We start from the raw sequence: 21,510 nt of genomic DNA on the forward strand, positions 1-21,510 counted from the left end.
AGATCAATAATGTCCTGTCTGATTTTCGTTGAAAAAGTTAATGTAATTCACTTCATTTTTTTACCATGACAATATTATCCCTTTTCAAAAAATAATCTAGTTTATTTTCGAATAACTTACTTTCTTAATGTCAAATAACAGGGGGGGGGGGGGGGTCATGGAAGTCACTTCATTTTTTTAAACTATGTCAATTATATCTCTTTTCAAAAAATAATCTAGTTTATTTTTGAATAACTTACTTTCTTAATGTAAAATAACAGGGGGGGGGGGGGCATGGAAGTCACTTCATTTTTTTTTAAACTATGACAATAATATCTCTTTCAAAAAATCATCTGGTTTATTTTCGATAAATTTACTTTCTTAATTTTAAATAACAGACAAAAATTAATGAAAGTCATTTTTTCTTTTACCATGTCATTATTATTCGTTTTCAATACAGCATTTATTTATTTCCGAAAAAATTACTTTTTAAACATTATATAACATAAAGGTCTACACGAAAACAACGAATAAAGTTCAATCGGAACTTATGTTTGTACATGTATGTTACTGTTTTGATTCTGATCCAATTTTACGAAAAGCTTTTTATGAGTCAAACATTTATACATGTATTTGCTCCATACAGAATGTTATATAATTCCTTTAAATAACTTTAAATATTACAAAATACTTGTTTTCATTTAAGTGTTGTTTAAACTTTGAGTGAAATGTACATAATGCAAATGTTAAATTTGAATGCACTTTCTTCACTAAGAAAACTCTAATGAATTTTCCTAATTGTGTTAAGTTTTAGAACGAGTGATATATTTTCGAGAAAATATTTCATTTTCATAAAATTTCTCATATTCTTCACCCATAAATGCATTGCAATCAATCAAGTAACGTTACCGAAAAAACATTTTACTTTGTTAAATTAATGTATTTACATAGTTACATAACTTATATTTGCTTTTACCACAATTCTCAAATAATTTCAATACAATAATTATACGATTGCTTAGAGTTTAAAATGTGTTTGCTCTCTTAAAATGCCGTTCTGTGGATACCATACGCATTCGGAACGATACAATACTAAAATGAACTGAACAACTGTTTCCGTGGTGTAGTGGTTATCACATCCGCTTAACACGTGGAAGGTCCTGAGTTTAATTCTATGCGAGAGACAACATTTTTAACACAGATTTCTATTGTTTCATTTATCAAAGACATTACAGCTATAGATGTTTAAATATTCAATATAATATTTAAAGTAACAGTTAATGTTTTCATCATTAAACGTTCAAAGAATTGGCAATACAAAGGGGTTTTTACATTTAACATTATTTTACAACATTGCCCCCGTGGCCTAATGGATAAGGCATCGGCCTCCTCAGCCGGGGATTGCGGGTTCGAGTCCCGCCGGAGGTTTGTTATTTTATTTTAACATTTGCTTATTAAGATCAATTCTGTCTGTTTTCGCAGAAACAAATATTGGTAATTCATGCTTTTTCTACCAAGACAATATAATCCTTTTCAATAAATAATCAGGTTTATTTATAATTTTAAAAAACCTACAGTCTACCCAAAGCAACCCATGAATAAAGTTTTACCAAACTTAATTTTATAATGAATGTTATTGTATTGACTCTGATCTCAAATAATTTCAATACAATAATTAAACAATTGCTTAGAGTTTAAAATGTTTGTAGCCGTTCTGTGGATACCATATACGCATTCGGAACGACTAATTTGAAAGTGTACAATACTACAATGAACAGTATAAGAACTGTTTCCGTGGTGTAGTGGTTATCACATCCGCTTAACACGCGGAAGGTCCTGAGTTCAATCCTCAGCGGAAACATTCTTTTTAACAACTTAATTATTGTGATTATTGTTACATTTATCAAAGACATTACAGCGAAAGGTGTTTATATATTCAATATAAATTTTAAGTAAAACATTTTTAACTGTTTATGTTTTTCATCATTTAACGTTCAAAGAATTGGCAACAAAAAAAGAAGTTTTTTTTTTAGATTTGTCAGGATTTTCGTTAGACAACATTGCCTCCATGGCCTAATGGATAAGGCATCGGCCTCCTAAGCCGGGGATTGCGGGTTCGAGTCCCGCCGGAGGTTTGTTTTATTATTTTAACATTTGCTAATTAATATCAATCCTGTCTGTTTTCGCTGAAACAAATATCGGCAATTCATACTTTTTCTACCAAGACAATGATAACTCTTTTCAATAAAAAATCTGGTTTATTTATAATAAAAAAGCCTACTTTCTACCCAAAGAAACCAAAGAATAAAGTTTTATCAAAACTAATTTTATAATGCATGTTATTGTATTGACTCTGATCTATTTTTAGTAAAACTTTTTATGAGGCGAATGTTTATATGTGCTCCATACAGAAGCTTAAAGTGACATTATGCCTATCTTAATGTAAATGGTCAGTGAACAGGTAAAACTCAAAATACGATGTTATTCTGTCATAATTGTACTTAAATTTCAATTTAACGAAGAAAAAAATCAATTAACCATGTGACCAACAGACGTTTCTATAAATATCGTTCTGAAAGTATCGGAAACGTTAAATTTTTAAAAAGAGTGGGACAGTCTTTATAATTTAGGTTTTTATATTGTATCAATCACATCTTTTGTTACCAATTATTGGATAATCACCATTTTAATAGCCAATCTTTTGAAATATACTACTAATTCAACTCATCTTGGCAGCGAAAAGATGAAAAAATGTCACTTTATGGAACTTTAAATATTTCAAAATACTAATCTTCACCAAAGCTTTGCTTTAACTTTGAGAGAAATGTATATTATGCAAAGTATTTACTTTATATCAAATTTGAATGCATTTTCTTTACTAAGGAAACGTTAAAAAAATCCTTATTTTGCTTAGATTTAGAACGAATGATATATTTTAAACGAATGACGGAAAGGTGGCTATAAAATACTTTAACAGAATTCCGTGCTTATTTTATCTTAATATCTTTTTAATAAAGAGAGAGAAAATATTTCTATGTTTTAAATGAATATAAATAAATAAGTTCTCATATTCTTCATACATTTTGTTTTGTCGAATTAATGTATTTAAATTTGCAATTCTCAAATCATTTTAATACATTAATTTAACAATTGCTTCGACCTTGAAAGGTTTGTGTTGTCTTAAAATGTCGTTATCATTCGGAAAGACTAAACTTGTACAATACTACACTAAACTGTGTAACAGCTCAAAACAACTGTTTCCGTGGTGTAGTGGTTATCACATCCGCTTAACACGCGGAAGGTCCTGAGTTCAATCCTCAGCGGAAACATTCTTTTTTAACAAAAAAAGTTTTTTTATTGTTACATTTATCAAAGACATTACAGCGATACGTGGTGTACGAATATTCAATATAGAATTAAAAGTAAAAAAAAAGTTTTAATATTTTTCATCATTTAATGTCCAACAAATTGGCAACAAAAATGTTTTACCACTGTAAAACTGCCTGCGTGGCCTAATGGATAAGGCATCGGCCTCCTAAGCCGGGGATTGCGGGTTCGAGTCCCGCCGGAGGTTTGTTATATTAATTTTACATTTTCTTTTAATACATATTTAGATCAATAATGTCCTGTCTGATTTTCGTTGAAAAAGTTAATGTAATTCACTGCAATTTTTACCATGACAATGTTATCCCTTTTCAAAAAAATCATCAGTTTATTTCCGAATAACTTACTTTCTTGAAGTAAAATAACATGGGGGAAATGGAAGTCACTTCATTTTTTAAACTATGACAATAATATCTCTTTTCAAAAAGTTATCTGGTTTATTTCCGAAAAATTTACTTTCTTAATTTTAAATAACAGACAAAAATTAATGAAAGTCACCTCTTTTTTTACCATGTCATTATTATTCCTTTTCAATAAATCATTCAGTTTATTTCCGAAAAACTTACTTTCTAAACTTTATATAACATTTAGGTGGTTTTTATTGTATCAAGAACATTTTTTGTCAATCACTATTTTAATAGCCAATCTTTTAAAATGTACTACTGATTAACTCATCTTGACAGCGAAAAGATGTGAATAATGTCACTTAATGTAATTCCTTTAAAGAACTTTAAATACTTCAAAATACTAATTTTCAACAAAGCTTTGCTTTATATTTGAGAGAAATGTACATAATGCAAAAGTATGTACTATATTTTTAAATTCGAATGCACTTTCTTCACTAAAGAAATTTCTTATTTTGTTAAGTTTTAGAACGAGTGACTTACTTAGAACATAACTTAGATTTGCTTTTGCAATTCTAAAATCATTTTAATACAGTAACTATACAATTGCTAAGACTTTAACATGTTTGTGCTCTCTGTGGATACCATAAGCATTCGGAACGACTTGTTTGAATATAGACAATACCACAATGCATTGGGTAACAACTGTTTCCGTGGTGTAGTGGTTATGACATCCGCTTAACACGCGGAAGGTCCTGAGTTCAATCCTCAGCGGAAACAATATTTTTTAGGGTTTACTTTGAAATGTATAAATACATAGAATAAAAGAGTTCGTTGACTCTCATGTATATTTTAAATTCTTTTTTATTATTATTGGAGAGGTCATCAGACCTCTCCATAGTGGTCAGACTGATTGCTGGTGGCATCCATTTTTGAGTATCTGATTGTAGTGAATGAATCTCATTTTAAGCGTAAAATCATTAGGAGCAGTCTACAAAAATTGTTTTGCGCATGCCCCGTTTCAAAATACGGCTTAACTTAATCGAAAAATTAACAACGAAGTGAACAAATCGGTACATAGAAAAATCGAAAAATATCATTTACGTTACTAAGCACTACGTGGATGTTTCATTCCGTTTAATCTTTTAAACTACCGTATTGTTTTCTGAATAACGTTTTACTATTTCATGTTCCGATTAATAGTAACAGTGAACATTATAGCTACAGTATCACCATACACTATTATTCCCTGCGGTCTGGAGACCGCAGGGTATTGGTACGCGTTTAACTTTTGAGGCATGGAGGAGCACGTGACCTGTTTTCGGTACATGGAGGAGCATGTGATCTGTAAACCGTACACGATTGGTTAATTGACCTTTTCGAAAACCTGGCTAAATACCGTTTGTCGGTACGTTACGGAATTACCTCTAGGGAATTAGTCAGAATTACACCTAATTAATTACGTGATATTTCTAATTTCCTATACTTATTTTACCGTTTAAGGTGGAAAAACTTGAATGATGTACTTGAAAATTATCATTGTTTCTTTATTAATATATGTAATACAGTAAATCGTTTATACTGAAAATCTACAAAATTAAAATATTCGTAGTGGCATCTGCCATAATAAATAGATATATTTTCTGCGTAAACTTGTGTGTTTACTTTATTTATTTATTTTTTTGCTTGGAATTATTCATAAAATGGTAGGCCTATTTAATCATTTTCTTAAAAATAAATAATTGTTTTATGTTCGACCTTCTCCAGTCATCAACGGTCACCAGTTTCCAAAGACCTTCTTCTATATTGATCGATTATTGTCAACTATATTCCTGATACAAACGTTTTTTATTCCCCTCTCCCAAAAACAACGTTGAAAATAGTTAAATGAAATATCTTTATATCATTAAAATGTTCCCCGCAGGAAACTATTTTACTTGTATGACCGAGTGAACCGTGTATTGAACCGGTATGACTAAATAACGCAACGGAGATTTTTTGGCGCAAATGGCACAAATTTTACCTCAACTATGATTTTCTTCTAATATTGTGGTTGGAGGCATGCAGATTTATATACTGTTTATTCCAATAAACAGTATATAACAGTATAAACTGTTTATTCAAATAAAATGATATAAACATATTTTATGTAAACTCTGGACTTAAAATTGTTTGATAAACATACTTTATGCCCGTTTTGGAAAATGTAGAGGAAATGTCTCCTTATACTTAACAAAACAGTAACCGAAAATTTGCTTATTGAACTTTACAAGAAACTTTTATTTTGATACTACTTTTAATATATATATACTTTTTCTACAAAGGGAACTGAATTTAAAATACAAATGTAAATGATATACAATGTATATCATTTAATTTACATTTAGTAATTTTACAATTTTTTTTTGAGAAAAAGTATCCCTAATACGCCAAGAAAAAAGTCCATTTCTCTGGCATATAATATTTCTAAACATTAAAAAAGATGAAGTGTAAAACAAACTTTCATTGCAATATATATAATAAATTCTATTTTGTTAAATAATTGTAATTTATAACCGTTCATTGTGTCTTTTATGCCATATAATATCCCCAAATCTTTTCGAATTAAACAAATCCTCCACAGCAGCAAAAATACCTCTCGCATGCTTCTTTTTAAAGAACTTGTTGTTTTCTTTATTAATAATTATATATAATTAATGTCTAAAAATATGTCTTATTACAAGGACATGTAGAAGAGCCTCCGTGGCCTAATGGATAAGGCATCGGCCTCCTAAGCCGGGGATTGCGGGTTCGAGTCCCGCCGGAGGTTGAATACTTTGTGACATATCCTTGGGATGGTCGGAATTCAATTTTAGTTAAATCTTTATTACTGTATTGGCTATATCGGAAGTAAATTGTTTTTGAGAAAAAATGTAATTGAGGTTTCATTTGGTTACTTTTGGGTTTTCGTATTTATTTTTATTCATTTATTTATTGTCTCTTTTTTCTGTTACGAAGTCACTACTGTAGCCTCGCACGTTACATTAAACTACTGGATAACATGCGAAATTGAAATATTTAACATGCTCTTTTTATCCTTTAAATAACAACAATAATAAATGGAGTCTTTGTGTGCTTCATTTATACTGAGAAATGAAAAAGAATGTTTTTTACAACATGAACAGTTTGATATTGTTACAGGTGTACAACTTAATGTCAAGCACTTAAGGACACTTCAGCAATTTTAAACATAACGCACTAAATAATGTGACCGATTTGCTTTGAAGTCTCGTCATTTATCATTTTAGACATAAACTCAGAATATCTGACATTTTTTGGAACAAATGTAATGAAGCGATGTTAAAACTACAGTTGTTGCTAATTAATTCTTCAAATATATTTCAAATATGTTGTCTTAGGTAAAAACAATGTTAGTTATGAAATTCGTTTATTTATGAACCATTCTATGAGTGATAACCATCTAGGAGTAGGCGTTAAACATTGCATGCTTGACTTTTTGCAAATGTCAGTCTTATATATAGAAACATGCATGCATCAATAATATCTGATGTGTATTGTACGTTTGTTGGTAGATAAAATCAAATATGTTGTCATTTGTAAACAGTTCAATATTTCAAAGATTCTTTTTCTTCTTTCTTTTTCATGTACTTGCCTTTATGTATGGCATTTTCTTTCTTTTTTTCTGATATAGAAAAACATTCAATAGGGCTGTCTTATAAGTAAACGCTGGTTAAATTACGGTTACATGCCTGATAAGATTGCCTCCGTTGCCTAATGAATTAGGCACCTGCCTCTTAAACAGGGGTTAGCGGGTTCGAGTCCCGCCGGAGGATTGTTTATATTATTTTAACAATTTCTGTTGTTCTATATTTAAATCAGTCCTGTCTGATGTTCATTGAACTAAATTTTATGCAATTCTCTTCATTTTTCCCATGGCGATAAAAATCAGTTTTCCTTAAATAATCTGGTTTATGTTGGCTTTAACTTTGCAAAATGCCGTTCTGTGGATACCATACTCATTCGGAACAACGAATTTGAACAATACTACAACAATCTGTATGACAACTGTTATTAAAATGTCGTTCTGTGGATATCATACTAATTCGGAACGACTAATTTGAATGTGTACAATACTACAACAATCTGTATGACAACTGTTTCCGTGGTGTAGTGGTTATCACATCCGCTTAACACGCGGAAGGTCCTGAGTTCAATCCTCTTTTTCTTTTTCTTTCTCATATAGGAAAGCATTTAATAGGCCTGTCTTATAAGTAAACGCTGGTTAAATTACGGGTACATGCCTGATAAGTATACTTTCTTTACAACGGAAACTCTACTAAACATTCGTATTTAATTTTACTGCATTCTTATAAGATCAAGAGCGGATGATTTCTTTTAAATGATGAATGTTAACTATAAAACAATTTCAAAGAATTATTCGCAATATAAACATGTTTTCATCTTAATAATTCTTTAATAAACTATAAGAAAATGTTTTAATGCCATACAATTTCTCATACTGTTCATTTATAGATACATAACTCTCAAATAAGTACCATATCAACACCGATTGATATTAAACTGTTTTAACAGCCGATTTAACATAGTTAATTTAGGGTTTTAAATTCTTAAATCATTTTATCATCATACAATTTATAATCTTTTCAAATGTTTATGAAAGCTTTATTTTTAAAATGTGAAGTTCTGTCGATACCATATACATGTTTAAACTGAACAAAACTACAATGGGTTGTATGACAACTGTTTCCGTGGTGTAGTGGTTATCACATCCGCTTAACACGCGGAAGGTCCTGAGTTCAATCCTCAGCGGAAACATTCTTTTTTAACAACATTTTCTATTGTTACATTTATCAAAGACATTACAGCGATAGGTGTTTAAATATTCAATATAAATTTAAAGTAAAATATTTTTTACTGTTAATGTTTTTCATCATTTAACGTTCAAAGGATTGGCAACAAAAAGGTTTTTTTTCATTTGATATTACTTTTGTTGACAACATTGCCTCCGTGGCCTAGTGGATAAGGCATCGGCCTCCTAAGCCGGGGTTGTGGGTTCGAGTCCCGTCGGAGGTTTGTTATATTATTTTAACATTTGCTTATTTCAGATCAATCCTGTCTATTTTCGCTGAAACAAATAAAAAGCAATTCATGCTTTTTCTACCAAGACAAGGATATCTCTTTTCAATACATTATTTGGTTTATTCAAAAAAAAAATCCTACTGTCTACCCAAAGAAACCCATGAATAAAGTTTTACCAAAACTAATTTTATAATGAATGTAATTAAATATTACAAAATACTTGTTTCCGTCAAAGTGTTATTTGAACTTTGAGTGAAATGTACATGATGCAAAAGTATGTACTTTATATCAAATTAGAATGCACTTACTTTATTAAGGTAACCCTACTGAATTTTCTTAATTGTGTGAACATTAAGAACGACCGATAAATTTAAATGAATGACGAAAGTTAAGCAATAAAAGTTTTTATCAGAATTCCGTGCTTATTTGAATAAAGAAGGAGAGAAAATTCAATATCATATAATTTCTCATGTTCTTCAGCTATCAATCAAGTAGCGTTACTGTAAAACATTTTACTTTGTTGAATTTATGTATTTAAATAGTTACATAACTTACATTTGCTTTTTCAATTCTCAAGTCGTTCTTATACAATAATTATACAATTGCTTAGACGTTAAAATGTCTGATTTGTCTTAAAATGTCGTTCTGTGGATACCAAACTCCTTAGGAAGACTAATTTACTCATTTAAACGTGTACAGTACTACAATGTGAGTATGACAACTGTTTCCGTGGTATAGTCGTTATCACATCCGCTTAACACGCGGAAGGTCCTGAGTTCAATCATCAGCGTCTACATTCTTTTTTTAACGAAAAAAAGTTTTACAAACATTAACTCAGAATATCTCACATTTTTTTAATAAATGTAATGAAACAATGTTAAAACTACAATTGTTGCTAACTAATTCTTCAAATATATTTCAAATATGTTGTCTTAGTTAAAACAATGTAAGTTATGAAATTTGTTTATTTATGAAACACTCTATGAGTGATAACCATTTAGGAGTTGGCGTTTAACAATGTATGCATGATTTTATGAAAATGTCAGTCTTATATACATAAACATACATAAATCAATGGAATCTGATGTGTAATGTACGTTTGTTGGTGAATTATTCAAGCCAGAGAAAATCAAATATGTTGTCATTTGTAAACAGTTCAATATTTCATAGATTCTTTTTCTTTTTCATGTACTTGCCTTTATGTGTGCCCTTTCCTTCTTTTTTCTCATATAGAAAATACTCATTCGGAACAACTAATTTGAACAATACTACAACAACCTGTATGACAACTGTTATTAAAATGTCGTTCTGTGGATATCATAACGTATTCGGAACGACTAATTTGAATGTGTACAATACTACAACAATCTGTATGACAACTGTTTCCGTGGTGTAGTGGTTATCACACGCGGAAGGTCCTGAGTTCAATCCTCAGCGGAAACATTCTTTTTACCATGTTTAATGGTCAAACTTTTATATTTGCTTCATAGAAAAGTTTAAATTCTGCTTTTATAGATTTTAAATTATTACAAAAAGCAAATGGTTTTCAGCAAAATGTGTTTGATTTTGTAGAGAAAAGTACTTTCAAATGTTTATAAATGCTTTATCTTTAAAAAATGTCGTTCTGTGGGATATCATATTCATTTTTTAACTGTACAAAACCACAATGAACAGTATAAGAACTGTTTCCGTGGTGTAGTGGTTATCACATCCGCTTAACACGCGGAAGGTCCTGAGTTCAATCCTCAGCGGAAACATTCTTTTTTAACAACTTTTTTCTGTTGTTACATTTATCAAAGACATAACAGCGATACGTGTTTAATTATTCAATATAAAATTTAAAGTAAAAGAAAAAGCCGAGGATTGGAGGTTTGTTATATATATCTTTAACATTTTCTTTTGTTGCATATTTAGATCAATCCTGTTGTCTTTACAGCGAAAGGATGTGAATAATGTCACTTTATATAATTCCTTTAAAGAACTTTAAATATTATATACAAAGTATATGTTTTCATCAAAGTATTGTTTGAAACTTTGAGTGAAATGTACATAATGCAAAAGTATGTTCTTTTTTTTAATTGAATGCACTTTCTTTACTAAGGAAACGCTAATGAATTTTCCTATTTTATTTAAGTTTTAGAACAAGTGGTATATTTTCAAAGAATGATGAAAGTTTGGCCGTAAAATATATTCACAGGATTCCGTTTTTTTTTATTCGATATCGTTGAAATTAAAAGAAAATATCTCATTATCATATATAAGTTCTCATATTCTTCACACATAAATGTATTGCTATCAATCAAGTAACGTTACCGTAAAACGTTTTATTTTGTCGAAGTTATGTATTTAAATAGTTACATTTGCTTTTTCAATTCTCGGATCATTTAGTACAATAATTATACAATTGCTAAGACTTTCAAATGTTTGTGTTGGCTTAAACTTTGTCGGTCTGTGTAAACCTTACGGATTTGGAGCGACTAATTTGAGTGTGTACAATACTACAATGCAATGTCTGACAACTGTTTCCGTGGTGTAGTGGTTATCACATCCGCTTAACACGCGGAAGGTCCTGAGTTCAATCCTCAGCGGAAACATTCTTTTTTAACAACATTTCGATTGTTACATTTATTAGCGATACGTTGTGTAAGAATATTAAATATAGAATTTAAAGTAAAAAAGAGATTTAATGTTTTTCATCATTTAATGTTAAAAAAATGGCAACAAAAATGTTTTACCACTGCAAGACAACATTGCCTCCGTGGCCTAATGGATAAGGCATCGGCCTCCTAAGCCGGGGATTGCGGGTTCGAGTCCCGCCGGAGGTTTGTTATATATATCTTTAACATTTTCTTTTGTTGCATATTTAGATCAATCCTGTCCTGTTGATTTTCGTTAAAACAAAAGGTAATGCAATTCACTTAATATTTTATCATGACAATCTTATCCTATTTTCCAAAAATAATCAAGTTTATTTCCGAAAAACTCACTTTCTAAACGTTATTGAACAGAAAAAAATCACGAAAGTCACTTCATTTTTTACAATGACAAAATAAAATCCCTTTTCAATAAATCATCTGGTTAATTTCCAAAAAAATTATTTTCTAAACTTTATATAACATAAAGGTTTACACGAAGGAGGCAGAATAAAGTTTTGTCGGAACTTTTGTTTGTACATACATGTATATGTTACCGTTTTGACTCTGATCCGATTTTAAGAAAACTTTATGAGTCAAACATTTATATGTGCTCCATGCAGAAGCTTATATAATTCCTTTAAAGATATTTAGATATAACAAAATACTTGTTTTCACCAAAGTTTTGTTTGAACTTTGAGAGAAATGTTCATAATGCAAAAGTATGTTCTTATCAAATTTAAATGCAATTTCTTTATTAAGGAAACGCTTATGAATTTTCCTAATTTTATTTAATTTTAGAACGAGTGATATATACTGAACCAAAAAAGAAACTTTCGCAAAGTATGTGCCAGTTGTTCAAGGGTACCACTTAGATGTACACACTTATATACATGTAGTAGCTTGTAAAACTCGTTTGTTTGCAAAATCGATCAGCTTATCCCAGTATTAAAGCCTGATATGTTTATTCAACGTAAAAATCGAGTTTCAAAAGGATTGAAAAACTGTACTAACATATCTACATTCAAATTTGGAGAAAGTTTCTTTTTTGTTTTAGTATATTCAAAAGACTGGCGATAGTTTGGCTATAAAAACGTTATCAGGATTCAGTGTTTTATATCTTAATATCGTTTTAATAAAGAAAGAGAAAATATTTTAATATTATATAATTTCTCATATTCTTCACCAATCAATCAAGTACCGTAAAACGTTTTATTTTGTGTATTTAAATAGTTACATTTGCTTTTTAAATTCTCAAATTATTATACAATTACTAAGACTTTCAAATGTTTGTGTTGGCTTAAACTTTGTCGTTCTGTGTAAACCATACTGATTCGGAGCGACTAATTTGAGTCTGTACAATACTACAATGCATTGTATGACAACTGTTTCCGTGGTATAGTGGTTATCACATCCGCTTAACACGCGGAAGGTCCTGAGTTCAATCCTCAGCGGAAACATTCTTTTTTTAATTTAATTTAATTTTTAGTTTTCTATCTATTGTTTAAATTTATAGTAAAAATAAAAAAAAAACGTTTACGTGTTCATTAAATATTCAAATAATTGGCAACAAACATGTTTTTACAATGTACGATAACATCGCCTCCGTGGCCTAATGGATAAGGCATCGGCCTCCTAAGCCGGGGATTGCAGGTTCGAGTCCCGCCGGAGGTTTGTTACATTAATCAAACGTTTTCTTTTGTTGCATATTTAGATCAATCCCTCTCCAGCCTGATTGTCGTTGAAAACAATAATATTAAAAGTCACTTTTATTACCACAACAATACGATCCTTATCAAAAAATAATTTAGTTTATTTCCGAAAAACTTACTTTCTAAACTTTATATAACAGAAAAAAAAAACATTAACGCAAGTCACTTCATTTTTTTTACCATGACCAAAAAATCCTTTTCAATAAATCAACTGGTTTATTTCCGACAAACTTGCTTTCTAAACTATAAAGGTTTACACGAAGAAGGCCATGAATAAAGTTATATCGGAATTTATGTGGGTACATGTATGTTTATGTTACCGTATTGACACTAATCCGATTTTATGAAAACTATATATGAATCATGTGCACCATACAGAAGCTTATATATTTTTTTATATATGTATATAATTATTCTTCAAAAACAATTTTCAAACACCGAAGAATATGTAAAATATGTACTGCAAATATTTGTACATATTATATGTAATCATTAAAATATATGCATTCATTTCTTATTGAAAAAAATGACTTAGATTTTATAGAAAATCATTACCTCCCTTTATTTACATGAAAAGTTAAATTCAATAATATCTTTATAAATAATGCTTTTTGGAACTTACAAAATTGATAAATCTTAATTCGAGCATCATATTTATGATATAAACCCATAAAAAATTGTGTTACAGGATCTTTAATCAAGTACCGTAAAACGTTTAACTTTGACGAAATTATGTATTTAAATAGTTACATTTGCTTTTACAATTCTCAAATCATCTATACAATTGTTAAAATAGAGTGAAAAAAGAATCCCTAAAGAAAGCCCAACGCGGCAAAATTGAAAATGTTGCAGGCTCGGTTTGATTGAGCCTGTTCATGGACGGTACTGTCAAGTACAAACTACCGTCCACCGTCCTGAGTTCAATCCTCTTTTTCTTTTTCTTTCTCATATAGGAAAGCATTTAATAGGCCTGTCTTATAAGTAAACGCTGGTTAAATTACGGGTACATGCCTGATAAGTATACTTTCTTTACAACGGAAACTCTACTGAAACATTCGTATTTAATTTTACTGGCATTCTTATAAGATCAAGAGCGGAATGATTTCTTTAAATGATGAATGTTAACTTTTAAACAATTTCAAAAGAATAATTATTCGCAATATAAACATGTTTTTCATCTTAATAATTCTTTAATAAACTATAAGATAATGTTGTAATGCCATACAATTCTCATACTCTGTTCATGTGTAGATACATAACTCTCAAAATAAGTACCATATCAACACCGATTGATAATTAAACTGTTTTAACAGCCGATTTAACATAGTTAATTTAGGGTTTTAAATTCTTAAATCATTTTATCATCATACAATTTATAATCTTTTTTCAATGTTTATGAAAGCTTTATTTTTAAAATGTGAAGTTCTGTCGATACATATACATGTGTTTAAACTGAACAAAACTACAAATGGGTTGTATGACAACTGTTCCGTGGTGTAGTGGTTATCAACACATCCGCGTTAACACGCGGAAGGTCCTGAGTTCAATCGCTCAGCGGAAACATTCTTTTTTAACAATATTTTCTATTGTTACATTTTATCAAAGACAATACAGCGATAGGTGTTTAAATATTCAATATAAATTTAAAGTAAAATATTTTTATACTGTTAATGTTTTTCATCATTTAACGTTCAAAGGATTGGGGCAACAAAAAAGGTTTTTTTCATTTGATATTTACTTTTGTTGACAACATTGCCTCCGTGGCCTAGTGATAAGGCATCGGCCTCCTAAGCCGGGGTTGTGGGTTCGAGTCCCGTCGGAGGTTTGTTATAATTATTTTTAACATTTGCTTATTTCAGATCAATCCTGTCTATTTTCGCTGAAACAAATAAAAAGCAATTCATGCTTTTCTACCAAGACAAGGATATCTCTTTTCAATACATTATTTGGTTTATTCAAAAAAAAATCCTACTGTCTACCCAAAGAAACCATGAATAAAGTTTTACCAAAACTAATTTTATAATGAATGTAATTTAATATTACAAAATACTTTGTTTCCGTCAAAGTGTTATTTGAACTTTGAGTGAAATGTACATGATGCAAAAGTATGTACTTTATATCAAATTAGAATGCACTTACTTTATTAAGGTAACCCTACTGAATTTTCTTAATTGTGTGAACATTAAGAACGCCCGATAAATTTAAATGAATGACGAAAGTTAAGCAATAAAAGTTTTTATCAGAATTCCGTGCTTATTTGAATAAAGAAGGAGAGAAAAATTCAATATCATATAATTTCTCATGTTTTTTTCTTCAGCTATCAATCAAGTAGCGTTACTGTTAAAACATTTTACTTTGTTGAATTTATGTATTTAAATAGTTACATAACTTACATTTGCTTTTTCAATTCTCAAGTCGTTCTTAATACAATAATTATACAATTGCTTAGACGTTAAAATGTCTGATTTGTCTTAAAATGTCGTTCTGTGGATACCAAACTCCTTAGGAAGACTAATTTACTCATTTAAACGTGTACAGTACTACAATGTGAGTATGACAACTGTTTCCGTGGTATAGTCGTTATCACATCCGCTTAACACGCGGAAGGTCCTGAGTTCAATCATCAGCGTCTACATTCTTTTTTAACGAAAAAAAGTTTTTACAAACATTAACTCAGAATATCTCACATTTTTTTAATAAATGTAATGAAACAATGTTAAAACTACAATTGTTGCTAACTAATTCTTCAAATATATTTCAAATATATTTGTCTTAGTTAAAAACAATGTAAGTTATGAAATTTGTTTATTTATGAAACACTCTATGAGTGATAACCATTTAGGAGTTGGCGTTTAACAATGTATGCATGATTTTATGAAAATGTCAGTCTTATATACATAAACATACATAAATCAATGGAATCTGATGTGTAATGTACGTTTGTTTGGTGAATTATTCAAGCCAGAGAAAATCAAATATGTTGTCATTTGTAAAACAGTTCAATATTTCATAGATTCTTTTTCTTTTTCATGTACTTGCCTTTATGTGTGCCCTTTCCTTCTTTTTTCTCAATATAGAAAATACTCATTCGGAACAACTAATTTTGAACAATACTACAACAACCTGTATGACAACTGTTATTAAAATGTCGTCTTGGATATCATAACGTATTCGGAACGACTAATTTGAATGTGTACAATACTACAACAATCTGTATGACAACTGTTTCCGTGTGTAGTGGTTATCACACGCGGAAGTCCTGAGTTCAATCCATAAACTTCAGCGGAAACATTCTTTTTACCATGTTTAATGGTCAAACTTTTATATTTGCTTCATAGAAAAGTTTAAATTCTGCTTTTATAGATTTTAAATTATTACAAAAAGCAAATGGTTTTCAGCAAAATGTGTTTGATTTTGTAGAGAAAAGTACTTTCAAATGTTTATAAATGCTTTATCTTTAAAAAATGTCGTTCTGTGGGATATCATATTCACTTTTTTTAACTGTACAAAACCACAATGAACAGTATAAGAACTGTTTCCGTGGTGTAGTGGTTATCACATCCGCTTAACACGCGGAAGGTCCTGAGTTCAATCCTCAGCGGAAACATTCTTTTTTAACAACTTTTTTTTCTGTTGTTACATTTATCAAAGACATAACAGCGATACGTGTTTAATTATTCAATATAAAATTTAAAGTAAAAGAAAAAGCCGAGGATTGGAGGTTGTTATATATATCTTTAACATTTTCTTTTGTTGCATATTTAGATCAATCCTGTTGTCTTTACAGCGAAAGGAATGTGAATAATGTCACTTTAATAATAATTCCTTTAAAGAACTTTAAATATTATATACAAAAGTATATGTTTTCATCAAAGTATTGTTTGAAACTTTGAGTGAAATGTTTACATAATGCAAAAGTATGTTCTTTTTTTTAATTGAATGCACTTTCTTTACTAAGGAAACGCTAATGAATTTTCCTATTTTATTTAAGTTTTAGAACAAGTGGTATATTTTCAAAGAATGATGAAAGTTTGGCCGTAAAATATATTCACAGGATTCCGTTTTTTTTTATTCGATATCGTTGAAATTAAAAGAAAATAAAAATCTCATTATCATATATAAGTTCTCATATTCTTCACACATAAATGTATTGCCTATCAATCAAAGTAACGTTACCGTAAAACGTTTTTATTTTGTCGAAGTTATGTATTTAAATAGTTACATTTGCTTTTTCAATTCTCGGATCATTTAGTACAATAATTATACAATTGCTAAGACTCTTTCAAATGTTTGTGTTGGCTTTAAACTTTGTCGGTCTGTGTAAACCTTACGGATTTGGAGCGACTAATTTGAGTGTGTACAATACTACAATGCAATGTCTGACAACTGTTTCCGTGGTGTAGTGGTTATCACATCCGCTTAACACGCGGAAGGTCCTGAGTTCAATCCTCAGCGGAAACATTCTTTTTTTAACAACTTTTTCGATTGTTACATTTATTAGCGATAAGTGATATACGAATATTCAATATAGAATTAAAAGTAAAAAAGAGATTTAATGTTTTTCATCATTTAATGTTAAAAAAATGGCAACAAAAATGTTTACCACTGCAAGACAAGAATTGCCTCCGTGGCCTAATGGATAAGGCATCGGCCTCCTAAGCCGGGGATTGCGGGTTCGAGTCCCGCCGGAGGTTTGTTAGATATATCTTTAACATTTTCTTTTGTTGCATATTTAGATCAATCCTGTCCTGTTGATTTTCGTTAAAACAAAAGTTAATGCAATTCACTTAATATTTTACCATGACAATCTTAACCCATTTTCCAAAAACAATCAAGTTTATTTCCGAAAAACTCACTTTCTAAACGTTATTGAACAGAAAAAATTCATGAAAGTCACTTCATTTTTTACAATGACAAAAATATCCCTTTTCAATAAATCATCTGGTTAATTTCCAAAAAAACTTATTTTCTAAACTTTATATAACATAAAGGTTTACACGAAGAAGGCAGAATAAAGTTTTGTCGGAACTTATGTTTGTACATATATGTTACCGTATTGACTCTGATCCGATTTTACGAAAACTTTATATGAGTCAAACATTTATATGTGCTCCATACAATTGCTTATATAATTCATTTAAAAAAAACTTTAAATATTATAAAAAAGTAGTTTTCACCAAAGTTTTGTTTGAACTTTGAAAGAAATGTACATAATGTAAATCAAATTTAAAATTAAGGAAACGCTTATGAATTTTCCGAATTTTATTTAATTTTAGAACGAGTGATGATATACTGAACCAAAAAGAAACTTTCGCAAAGTATGTGCCAGTTTGTTCAAGGGTACCACTTAGATGTACACACTTATATACATGTAGTAGCTTGTTTAAACTCGTTTGTTTGCAAAATCGATCAGCTTATCCCAGTATTAAAGCCTGATTATTTATTCAACGTAAAATCGAGTTTCAAAAGGATTGAAAAACTGTACTAACATATCTACATTCAAATTTGGAGAAAGTTTCTTTTTTGTTTTAGTATATTCAAAAGACTGGCGATAGTTTGGCTATAAAAACGTTATCAGGATTCAGTGTTTTATATCTTAATATCGTTTTAATAAAGAAAGAGAAAATATTTTAATATTATATAATTTCTCATATTCTTTCACCAATCAATCAAGTACCGTAAAACGTTTTATTTTGTGTATTTAAAATAGTTAACATTTGCTTTTTAAATTCTCAAATTATTATACAATTACTAAGACTTCAAATGTTTGTTGGCTTAAACTTTGTCGTTCTGTGTAAACCATACTGATTCGGAACGACTTATTTGAATATGTACAATACTACAATAACATAAGACATCTGTTTCCGTGGTGTAGTGGTTATCACATCCGCTTAACACGCGGAAGGTCCTGAGTTCAATCCTCAGCGGAAACATTCTTTTTTTAACAAAGTTTTCTATCTATGTGTATTCAATTAAAATTTATAGTAAAATAAAAAACAACGTTTACTTGTTCATTAAATATTCAAATAATTGGCAACAAAAGTGTTTTTACAATGTACGATAACATCGCCTCCGTGGCCTAATGGATAAGGCATCGGCCTCCTAAGCCGGGGATTGCGTGTTCGAATCCCGCCGGAGGTTTGTTACATTAATCAAACGTTTTCTTTTGTTGCATATTTAAATCAATCCTCTCCAGCCTGATTGTCGTTGAAAACAAAATAATAAAAGTCACTTTTACTACCATGACAAGACGATCCTTATCCAAAAAATAATTTAGTTTATTTCCGAAAAACATACTTTCTAAACTTTATATTACAGAAAAAAAACATTAACGCAAGTCACTTCAATTTTTTACCATGACAAAAAATCCTTTTCAATAAATCAACTGGTTTATTTCCGACAAACTTGCTTTCTAAACTATAAAGGTTTACACGAAGAAGGCCGTGAAAAAAGTTATATCGGAATTTATGTGGGTACATGTATGTTTATGTTACCGTATTGACACTAATCCGATTTTATGAAAACTATATATGAATCATGTGCACCATACAGATGCTTATATATTTTTTTATATGTGTATATAATTATTCTTCTAAAACAATTTTCAAACACCGAAGAATATGTAGGGTAAAATACATATGTAAAATATGTACTGCAAATATTTGTACATATTATATGTAATCATTAAAATATATGCATTCATTTCTTATTGAAAAAATGACTTAGACTTTATAGAAAATAAATTTTTATTACCTTCATTTATTTAAATGAAATGTTAAATTCAATAATATCTTTATAAATAATGCTTTTTGGAACTTACAAAATTGATAAATCTTAATTTGAGCATCATATTTATGATATAAAACCATAAAAAATTTGTGTTACAGGATCTTAAATCAAGTACCGTAAAACGTTTTACTTTGTCGAAATTATGTATTTAAATAGTAACATTTGCTATTTCAATTCTCAAATCATCTATACAATTGTTAAAATAGAGTGAAAAAAGAATCCCTAAAGAAAGCCCAACGCGGCAAAATTGAAAATGTTGCAGGCTCGGTTTGATTGAGCCTGTTCATGGACGGTACTGTCAAGTACAAACTACCGTCCACGCCCCCTAGCACCGGCTTAAGCAGAATTCAACATTTAACATGAACTAGTAAAATTTAGAATTTTGAAACATCCGCAGATGTGTTCATATGGCGGTTATCATGGAACCTTCAATGTGACACGTTAGTGTCATTCCATGAAAAGCGGCGTATGGTCCCCAAGTAAAAAATGCGTGTGCCCTAAACGAGAAAACAATGGGCGGAACTAAATAAAATGGAATTTTGAAAGGGGATCCGAGGTTATGAAGCCTGCATATCACAGATAAAACGTCAAAAGACAAATTTAAAAAGCAGGCCTCATATCCTAAGGGTGATTCAACAGTATTCAAGTGAGGAATACTGGAACCACCCAACAAGAAAGATGCCGAATAGATAGAACTAAAATACCACAAGCACAACAATAATGTCGTGCTGAACGATCTTTCAGGATCGGAAATATAACATCCCTGATTGAATGTACGGGGCGTACTTTGTACTTTGTTTTACTGTATATATATCGCTATAAATAATAAAATCTCATAATGAATTGGAAAAAAGACAAGTTTAAGTAACAAGATATTTGGTGTTTTATTTGAGAAACTTCAAAATATACTTAACCATAATATTAGAAGTTACTGAGCATTTATTAAATACGACATATCTACAAGCGTGTAGGAGAAAATGCTGCTTGATATGTACCCTGTATGTACAAGACTTTAAACTGTTGATACCATACTCACAGCTTATTTGAATTCATACAAAACTACAATGAACTGTATGACAACTGTTTCCGTGGTGTAGTGGTTATCACATCCGCTTAACACGCGGAAGGTCCTGAGTTCAATCCTCAGCGGAAACACCATTTTTTTAACGAAAAAAAAAGAGTTTTTTTTATTGTTACATTTATCAAAGACATGACAGCGGTAAGTGGTGTATGAATAGGCAATATAAAATTTGAAAAAGTAGAAAACAACAAAACTTTTAACTGTCATATATTACAGTGATTCAACAGGTGACTGCTAACAGGGTACATGTCAAGCCGCATTTTCTCTTACACCCTTGTTGTTACTGCTAACAGGGTACATGTCAAGCCGCATTTTCTCTTACACCCTTGTTGTTACTGCTAACAGGGTACATGGCAAGCAGCATTTTCTCCTACACCCTTGTTGTGACTGCTAACAGGGTACATGGCAAGCAGCATTTTCTCCTACACCCTTGTTGTGACTGCTAACAGGGTACATGTCAAGCAGCATTTTCTCCTACACCCTTGTTG

The 21,510-nt window shown here is 30.1% G+C and overlaps 21 non-coding genes across 21 annotated transcripts; all 21 read left to right on the forward strand.

Annotated features, from left to right (window-relative positions):
- Positions 1-1,334: 1,334 nt before the first annotated feature.
- Positions 1,335-1,407, forward strand: Trnar-ccu (transfer RNA arginine (anticodon CCU)). Its single transcript has one exon. It is a non-coding gene; the product is annotated as a tRNA-Arg (tRNA).
- A 360-nt stretch (positions 1,408-1,767) lies between these two features.
- Trnav-aac (transfer RNA valine (anticodon AAC)) lies at positions 1,768-1,840 on the forward strand. The gene has a single exon. It is a non-coding gene; the product is annotated as a tRNA-Val (tRNA).
- Positions 1,841-2,041: 201 nt separating this feature from the next.
- Trnar-ccu (transfer RNA arginine (anticodon CCU)) lies at positions 2,042-2,114 on the forward strand. The gene has a single exon. It is a non-coding gene; the product is annotated as a tRNA-Arg (tRNA).
- Positions 2,115-3,235: 1,121 nt separating this feature from the next.
- On the forward strand, positions 3,236-3,308 carry Trnav-aac (transfer RNA valine (anticodon AAC)). Its single transcript has one exon. It is a non-coding gene; the product is annotated as a tRNA-Val (tRNA).
- Positions 3,309-3,480: 172 nt separating this feature from the next.
- Positions 3,481-3,553, forward strand: Trnar-ccu (transfer RNA arginine (anticodon CCU)). The gene has a single exon. It is a non-coding gene; the product is annotated as a tRNA-Arg (tRNA).
- An 861-nt stretch (positions 3,554-4,414) lies between these two features.
- On the forward strand, positions 4,415-4,487 carry Trnav-aac (transfer RNA valine (anticodon AAC)). The gene has a single exon. It is a non-coding gene; the product is annotated as a tRNA-Val (tRNA).
- A 1,956-nt stretch (positions 4,488-6,443) lies between these two features.
- On the forward strand, positions 6,444-6,516 carry Trnar-ccu (transfer RNA arginine (anticodon CCU)). Its single transcript has one exon. It is a non-coding gene; the product is annotated as a tRNA-Arg (tRNA).
- Positions 6,517-8,470: 1,954 nt separating this feature from the next.
- On the forward strand, positions 8,471-8,543 carry Trnav-aac (transfer RNA valine (anticodon AAC)). The gene has a single exon. It is a non-coding gene; the product is annotated as a tRNA-Val (tRNA).
- Positions 8,544-8,729: 186 nt separating this feature from the next.
- Trnar-ccu (transfer RNA arginine (anticodon CCU)) lies at positions 8,730-8,801 on the forward strand. The gene has a single exon. It is a non-coding gene; the product is annotated as a tRNA-Arg (tRNA).
- Positions 8,802-10,491: 1,690 nt separating this feature from the next.
- Positions 10,492-10,564, forward strand: Trnav-aac (transfer RNA valine (anticodon AAC)). Its single transcript has one exon. It is a non-coding gene; the product is annotated as a tRNA-Val (tRNA).
- A 764-nt stretch (positions 10,565-11,328) lies between these two features.
- On the forward strand, positions 11,329-11,401 carry Trnav-aac (transfer RNA valine (anticodon AAC)). Its single transcript has one exon. It is a non-coding gene; the product is annotated as a tRNA-Val (tRNA).
- Positions 11,402-11,559: 158 nt separating this feature from the next.
- On the forward strand, positions 11,560-11,632 carry Trnar-ccu (transfer RNA arginine (anticodon CCU)). The gene has a single exon. It is a non-coding gene; the product is annotated as a tRNA-Arg (tRNA).
- A 1,195-nt stretch (positions 11,633-12,827) lies between these two features.
- Positions 12,828-12,900, forward strand: Trnav-aac (transfer RNA valine (anticodon AAC)). Its single transcript has one exon. It is a non-coding gene; the product is annotated as a tRNA-Val (tRNA).
- Positions 12,901-13,041: 141 nt separating this feature from the next.
- Trnar-ccu (transfer RNA arginine (anticodon CCU)) lies at positions 13,042-13,114 on the forward strand. The gene has a single exon. It is a non-coding gene; the product is annotated as a tRNA-Arg (tRNA).
- Positions 13,115-14,906: 1,792 nt separating this feature from the next.
- On the forward strand, positions 14,907-14,977 carry Trnar-ccu (transfer RNA arginine (anticodon CCU)). Its single transcript has one exon. It is a non-coding gene; the product is annotated as a tRNA-Arg (tRNA).
- Positions 14,978-16,686: 1,709 nt separating this feature from the next.
- Positions 16,687-16,759, forward strand: Trnav-aac (transfer RNA valine (anticodon AAC)). Its single transcript has one exon. It is a non-coding gene; the product is annotated as a tRNA-Val (tRNA).
- A 781-nt stretch (positions 16,760-17,540) lies between these two features.
- On the forward strand, positions 17,541-17,613 carry Trnav-aac (transfer RNA valine (anticodon AAC)). Its single transcript has one exon. It is a non-coding gene; the product is annotated as a tRNA-Val (tRNA).
- Positions 17,614-17,773: 160 nt separating this feature from the next.
- Trnar-ccu (transfer RNA arginine (anticodon CCU)) lies at positions 17,774-17,846 on the forward strand. Its single transcript has one exon. It is a non-coding gene; the product is annotated as a tRNA-Arg (tRNA).
- Positions 17,847-19,012: 1,166 nt separating this feature from the next.
- Positions 19,013-19,085, forward strand: Trnav-aac (transfer RNA valine (anticodon AAC)). The gene has a single exon. It is a non-coding gene; the product is annotated as a tRNA-Val (tRNA).
- A 135-nt stretch (positions 19,086-19,220) lies between these two features.
- On the forward strand, positions 19,221-19,293 carry Trnar-ccu (transfer RNA arginine (anticodon CCU)). The gene has a single exon. It is a non-coding gene; the product is annotated as a tRNA-Arg (tRNA).
- Positions 19,294-21,023: 1,730 nt separating this feature from the next.
- Trnav-aac (transfer RNA valine (anticodon AAC)) lies at positions 21,024-21,096 on the forward strand. The gene has a single exon. It is a non-coding gene; the product is annotated as a tRNA-Val (tRNA).
- Positions 21,097-21,510: the final 414 nt, after the last annotated feature.

This window comes from Ruditapes philippinarum, unplaced genomic scaffold (genome assembly GCF_026571515.1).
Source record: "Ruditapes philippinarum isolate M1 unplaced genomic scaffold, ASM2657151v2 ctg105_1_1_1_1, whole genome shotgun sequence".
NCBI lineage: Eukaryota > Metazoa > Mollusca > Bivalvia > Venerida > Veneridae > Ruditapes > Ruditapes philippinarum.